The sequence below is a fragment of the Siphateles boraxobius genome, unplaced genomic scaffold (genome assembly GCF_051911475.1).
Source record: "Siphateles boraxobius isolate OS27281-9 unplaced genomic scaffold, OSU_SipBor_1 7, whole genome shotgun sequence".
Lineage (NCBI taxonomy): Eukaryota > Metazoa > Chordata > Actinopteri > Cypriniformes > Leuciscidae > Siphateles > Siphateles boraxobius.
Window position 1 is genome coordinate 25893946 of NW_027509197.1, and position 7216 is coordinate 25901161.

General features: G+C 36.8%; 1 protein-coding gene across 1 annotated transcript in view; it reads left to right on the top strand.

Moving 5' to 3' along the window:
• Positions 1-7216, top strand: part of LOC143723295 (ladderlectin-like) — a 259996-nt gene that overhangs the window by 1439 nt on the left and 251341 nt on the right. The gene's annotated exons all lie outside the window — the stretch shown is intronic.

Below are 7216 nucleotides of genomic sequence, written 5' to 3' on the forward strand. Positions count from 1 at the left end.
CCCCTGCAGGTGATGTCGGAAATATCGTAGGCTAATTACGATATGCACAAGTAGACATAGGCTAAATGACCACACAACAAATTTTGAACGACCATAAATCCATGTAAATGCTAAATGAATTACAGCAACTTTCTAGAAATCAGTGTGCATTTAATGTTGGGCTATTGCAATCTAGGCCAAATAGGCCTAATTTTTAATGGTCCTCCTCTGCATCTTTTACCATTAGACTGAAAAACATTTTTTAAGACACCAAATAGAACAAAGAAAGTGTTGAGTAAATCCATGCTCATACCAGAAGTCTATATTAAGTGGTTCAAGAAACCTTATTGTAAGAATTTTCATGGTGCAGCATTCTCCCCTAAAAGTGATCAGGCAGACCAAAATTAAGTTATTATTTGTTTTATTATCCTTGCATGAGGCCATTATAACTGTGTCATGAATATTTTTCTTGATCTCAACTACAGAGGTACAAATTGAATTTGTCATTAAAATGTCATTGTACCACTGTAGTTGAGGTCAAGAAAAGTATACATGATTTGAAAGTACCTATAGAGTCAAGACTAAACCAATTCACCTTGGTGAGTTGACCCACATAATCGTTTTGTATTACTTATTTTTATTAGCCATTTCACACAATTCAGAAAAAAACAAAAGTTTGCAGGAACTATAGGCCTGTATTTATACTATTATGAATGAAATGTGCATTATTTTGGAAGAAAGTCGAGGTGGTGTGACTGACTTTAGCCCACTAATTCCATTAGAGTATTGCTGATACATTGCTCCTGCTACGCGCTGCCGCGCCGCCTCTGCGTGCGGTGTGTGAATGCTCTAAAACCGCTACTGCTCACCACTATTGGACTTAGATGCCAACCAGCATCTCGGTCTGTTAAACTCTACTTGTCTAAATGCCCTAAATGAAACTGCTCCGCTCAAGCTCTACAAACCTAAACCTAATTATGAACCATGGCTCAACTTGGATATTCGGCGACTAAGACAAGCTAGCAGAAAGGCTGAGTGGAAATGGAAGATGGAAAAGCTACATATTTCACTTCAGTTATTTAAAGTCAGCTTGTCGACCTACCAGAATGCTGTAAAGTCGGCTAAAGCTACGTAGGCTACTTCTCTGACATGATTATGGCAAACCACTCTAGACCAAAGGTTTTATTTTCTGTTATAAACTCTGTTTTAAATCCTCCGGTAAATACAATGTCTGGTGCTTCGGATGAGCTATGTGAAAGCTTCTTGAGATTTTTTATTGACAAAATATCTAACTTGAGACGCAATGCCAGCCGCTCTCACACTAACGCTCTTGTCAGTTGATGACTTCTGTTACCTGGGATGCTTTTGAGCCCATCACTCTGAATCTCCTCAAAGAAACATGAAACCTTCATACTGCTCTCTTGACATCATTTCTCCTAAATTTCTTAAATTAATTGTTGATTCAGCAGGGCCAGGATTGGTGTCCTCTGTTAATAACTTCCTCCTCACCGGCTCCATCCCTGCTGCCCTTAAGGAGGCCACTGTCACTCCGTTACTCAAGAAGCCATCACTGGATCCTGCCGTGCTAAATAACTTCTGTCCTATCTCTGTATTGCCTTTTGTCTCGAAGGTGTTAGAAAAAGTTGTTCTTGACCAACTCCAGCTCTTTCTAAAATGAAATGATATTTCTGAAAATTTCAATCTGGTTTTAAGTCTGCTCACAGTACTGAATCTGCCCTGTTGAGAGTTTTAAATGACATCTATCTTTCCACGGACACTGGTGACTCTGGGGCTCTTGTTCTTCTGGATCTGTCAGCAGCTTTTGATACTGTCAACCACTCTATCCTGATATCCAGACTAGAGTATGATGTGGGGCTAAAAGGCATCATCCTCCAGTGGTTCCAGTCTTATCTCTCGGGTCGAACTTTCAGAGTAATTTAGGAAATTGCTCCTCTTCGGTTGCGCATTTAACCTGTTGTCTTCCGCAAGGATCTATCTTAGCGCCTTCTCTATTTTCTCTCATGTTACCACACCATTCTAAGAAGACATGGGGTATCTTTCCACTGTTATGCAGACGCCACTCAAATGTATGTTCCAATCAAGAGAAATGATCCCTCTGCCCTTTCATCATTACTAAGTTGTCTAGACGAAGTAAAATTTTGGCTAGAGCAAAATATTTTATTTTTAAATGAAAACAAAACAGAGATCATTGTTTTTGGGTCCACTGTTAATCCCCAGGCTGCCACCTTCGACCTAGGCAGACTATCGGCTTTTAGATCTTCAAGTGTACGGAACCTGGGCGTTCTACTGGATGAGTCTTTAAATGTTGATAAACAAATCTCCTCTGTAATAAGCTCTAGCTTTTATCAACTTCGTCTGTTTTCAAAAGTCAAACCTTTCCTTAATCCTAAAACTCTTGAGATGGCTGTTCATGCTTTTATCACCACACGTGTAGATTACTGCAATTCACATATTGCGGTGTCTCAAACTCAAATTGCTCGTCTTCAACTGGTGCAAAATGCCGCCGCAAGATTCCTCTCAAATATTTGTAAAAGTGACCATATCACCCCAATTCTGAGGTTTCTTCATTGGTTGCCCATTAATTTCAGAATTGATTTTAAAATCCTTGTATTTGTGTACAAATCTCTATTCAACCATGCACAGAGCTTCCTATCTGAACTGCTACAACCATATACCCCATCAAGAAGTCTGAGATCAGGGGCCTGTTTCAGAAAGGAGGTTAAGTGTATGTTAACCCTGAGTGTATGTTAACTCTGAGTATGTTAACCCTGAAATGAGGGAAACTCTCGGTTTTCTGTTTCAGAATGTGAGGTAAGTCAAACCTGAGAAAGCAGGGTAAGTCAAGCCCGTTTCTGAAAGAGAGGTAACTATGGAAGTAAAATAATGTCAAATGTTTTTGAAATAAAAAGCCTATTGAATTGTACTACTTGAAAAAAAATAGGCATTGCATTAACCATGCTTGCATTTTAATGCATTGTATTTTTAGGGCTTGCATTTTTATGGGCTGAAATTCAACATGGTTGAATATTTAAGCTGTGAATATTTCAATTAAAAACATTTAAAACACGTTTTCATTATTAAAAATTCAATAATCCATATTCACCATTCATATTTCACTTCCAAAATATTCTAACTGTTTAAAAATACAACCTATAATATTCAACAGGCAATTTTCGGTCCATTTTATTTCGCTTTGCAAATTCGCTTCCACAAATTCAGTGGTTCAAATTCGACAGTAAATTCTACATTGACGTCCAGGAACTGCAGGAAAAGCAGAAGATTGCCGAGCATAATCTCCATCTGCTGTTAGTCGACCTCACCAGCAGGGGGTGCAAAAGCGCGTGTTGTTGACGAAGACCAGCTAAATTAGAGCAAGTCATTCATTCATAAAACTCATTTACAGCAATGTAAGTTTATTTGTGATTATTATGACGGCTGTTTTTGTTAAATTCGATGCCTTCACGGTTACTTTTCCTGTGTAGCCTACATGCATATTTCTCTACCGTGAACGAGATCATAATTTTATTCCCCGATGCGGATATACAGATTCAATGTTACATTTTTGAGGTTGACATATATTTCTCTTGGTTTTTTAGTTGCCTTAACTTTATATTGTGGCGATGTGCTGCATGCAGGCTATTAGGGTTTCCCTCAATACTTCAGGATTCCCCTGCTGGACATACAACGCTTAACGTAGCTTAATGGACTAGTGATGTAAAAGTCCAAACTCACAGGCAAGCAGATGGACTCAGAATAACGCGCACAGCTGAGCGTTTCCCAGTGATAGACTGACACAAAAGATGGCTTGATGTTGGACATTCGCACATTTAGGGACCGTCTCTAAAGTGTATACGACTTTGGTATACACGTTTCAAAGTTCAATAGCATTTGAGTAGAACGACTTACAGTCATAAAACCAACTGTAAAGTTTTCATATAGTGTTAGGCATAATGTGCACCCTTTGGATTTTTGACATTTATTCAAATAAATTTAAGTTTGCTATTGAAGTTAGAAACGTACATGCCAATGTTGTATGCAACTTTTGACATTTATTCAAATAAATTTAAGTTTGCTATTGAAGTTAGAAACGTACATGCCAATGTTGTATGCAACTGAAGTTAGAAACGTACATGCCAATGTTGTATGCAACTTTAGAGACGGTCTATGGCAAGCCGTTTTAACTTTTATTCATTTCCAGGATATGAATTGTTGATATCAACAATTACATTTTTGATATCAACAATTACATTTTTGATATCAACAATTTAATTATTGATATCAACAATTAGATTCTTGATATCAACAATTGAATTCTTGATATCTGTAATTGTATTTTCACTAGTGAAATGTCACCATTGGCTGCCATTCAAAATTAATTGTTGATATCAACAATTGATTTCTTACTAGTAGAAATATAATTTTTCATATCAATAATTACATTGTTACTAGTAAGATTGTGAATTCCTGATATCAATAATTCAATTGTCACTAGTTGAAATGTCTATTCTTGATATCAACAATTTAATTGCTACTAGTAAAAACTTTAATTTTTGATATCTGAAAATGTATTTCTGATATCAATATTATTTCAGATATCTAAAATGGCTTTCTTACTAGTAACAATCACATTCATGATATCAGAAATTAACAGTCACTAGTGAAAATGGAATTATTGATATCAAAAATGAACATTGTTACTAGTAGCAATTCAATTGTTGATATCAAGAATAGACATTTCAACTAGTGACAATAGAATTCTTGATATCAAAAATAAAGGTTTTTACTAGTAAGAATTGTATTTCTGATATGTGAAATTGGAATTGCAACTAGTAAGAAATAAATTATTGATATCAACAATTGATTTTGAATGGCAGCCTATGGTGACATTTCACTAGTGAAAATACAATTACAGATATCAAGAATTATAGTTTTTACTAGTTGAAATTCAATTCTTGATATCTAGAATGAGCATTTTAATTAGTAAAAATGTGATTGTTGATATCAAGAATTAGCATTGTTACTAGTGGAAATGTAATTTCTGATATCAAAAATTGCCATTGTTACTAGTATAAATCTAATTCCTGATATCAATAACTATAATTTTAACTAGTTAAAATTTAATTGTTGATATCAAGAATTCATATCCTGGAAATGAATAAAAGTTAAAACGGCTTGCCATAAGCGTTTTGTCTCAACGGAAAGGGAATCCTTGAGTAGCCTATGAGGTATTGAGGGAAACCGATTATAATCCTGTTCATGGTAGAGAAAGCTGATGACATGTAGAGTACACAGGGAAAGTAACAATTAAGTTATTGAATGAAACATAAACACAGCTTTTGTGTGTTTATCATCTTTTCCGCATATAGCCTACCGTCAAAGATAATCGTTTCCATTTTATGAATGAATGTCTTCGTCAACAACAAGCGCTTTTTCACCATCTGATGGTGAGGTCGACTAACAGCAGATGGAGAGTATGCTCGGTAATCTACTGCTTTTCCTGCAGTTCCTGGACTTCAATGTTGAATTTACTGTCGAATTTGAACCACTGAATTTGTGGAAGCGAAATAAAATGGACCGAAAATTGCCTGTTGAATATTATTGGTTGTATTTTTGAACAGTTAGAATATTTTGGAAATTAAATATGAATGGTGAATATGGATTATTGAATTTTTAATAATGAAAATGTGTTTGAAATGTTTTTAATTGAAATTTTCACAGCTTAGATATATTCAACCATGTTGAATTTCAGCCCATAAAAATGCAAGCCCTAAAAATACAATGCATTAAAATGCAAGCATGGTTAATGCAATGCCTATTTTTTTTCAAGTAGTGCAATTCAACAGGCTTTTTACTTCAAAAACATTTGACATTATTTTACTTCCATAGGTAACTTATACTCGGAGTCAGTTACCATGGTAACTTACTCTGTGAACCTAACCTGGTCGGGAACAGGTTTACTTCCGTAAACCCAGAGTTTATGTTGGTCTCCTCCCCCTTTTTAAAGAGGAAGCGGTGTTTAAACACCTCATTCATTCTTTCGGTACATTTATTCATTGCTGTTTTTTTCCTCAATCTTTTTAATAAGATGAAGTCTATATAACTTCTTAACTGGGAACTGAAAATACAGTACATTAGAGTTACATCATGTAGTTCTAAACAAATTCTACAGAATTAAACTGTGGCATTCACTGAAAATCACTGAACTGTGTTCATCTGTGCATCAGAAGATGATGGACCTTCCTCCTACTGTTCTTCCACACTCTGGGGACGGGGGAGAGATAAGAATATCTGTTTATGCTTAGATATAAACTTATATTATATAGGCTACTCCACATAAATAATGTGAAGAAATGTGAAATGTGTGGATTGTTTGATGTGTAGTCACATAATATTAACATTTCCTCTGTAGGCCTCTCTGTGGCAGCAGAAACTGTTTCTTGATCCCCATCGTCCTCTGAAGTTGAGCATTTGGTTGAGCACATTTTATAATGCTATTTGTCATCATTTCTGGTGTATTGAGTAGGCTACTTACAACTGTCTGGGGTTCTGTTGGGACAGGAGGCTCCAAAAGACAGATATTACCATCAGGATCTGTTGGGAGCAACAAAAAACCCAACCCAAAGTAAAATATATGGAAATATCAAAAACAGCCTATATAAAAAATAACACATTGTTATATTGTTATTATCACAATCACATACACCTTTTACATTTATGAAGGCACTTGAATCTTAGGGAGTGACTGGCTCTGATGAAGTCCCTCCAGGAATTCTCTCAACCACTGGCCTTCCAGCATTCAGGTTCAGGGCCATCTCCTCTGCATCTCCATCTCCATCTCCTCTGCATCTCCATCTCCTCTGCATCTCCATCTCCATCTCCTCTGCATCTCCATCTCCTCTGCATCTCCATCTCCATCTCCTCTGCATCTCCATCTCCTCTCCATCTCCATCTCCTCTCCATCTCCATCTCCTCTGCATCTCCATCTCCTCTGCATCTCCATCTCCTCTCCATCTCCATCTCCTCTGCATCTCCATCTCCTCTCCATCTCCATCTCCTCTCCATCTCCATCTCCTCTGCATCTCCATCTCCTCTCCATCTCCATCTCCTCTGCATCTGCATCTCAATCTCCTCTGCATCTCCATCTCCATCTCCATCTCCTCTGCATCTCCATCTCCTCTCCATCTCCATCTCCTCTGCATCTCAATCTCATCTGCAT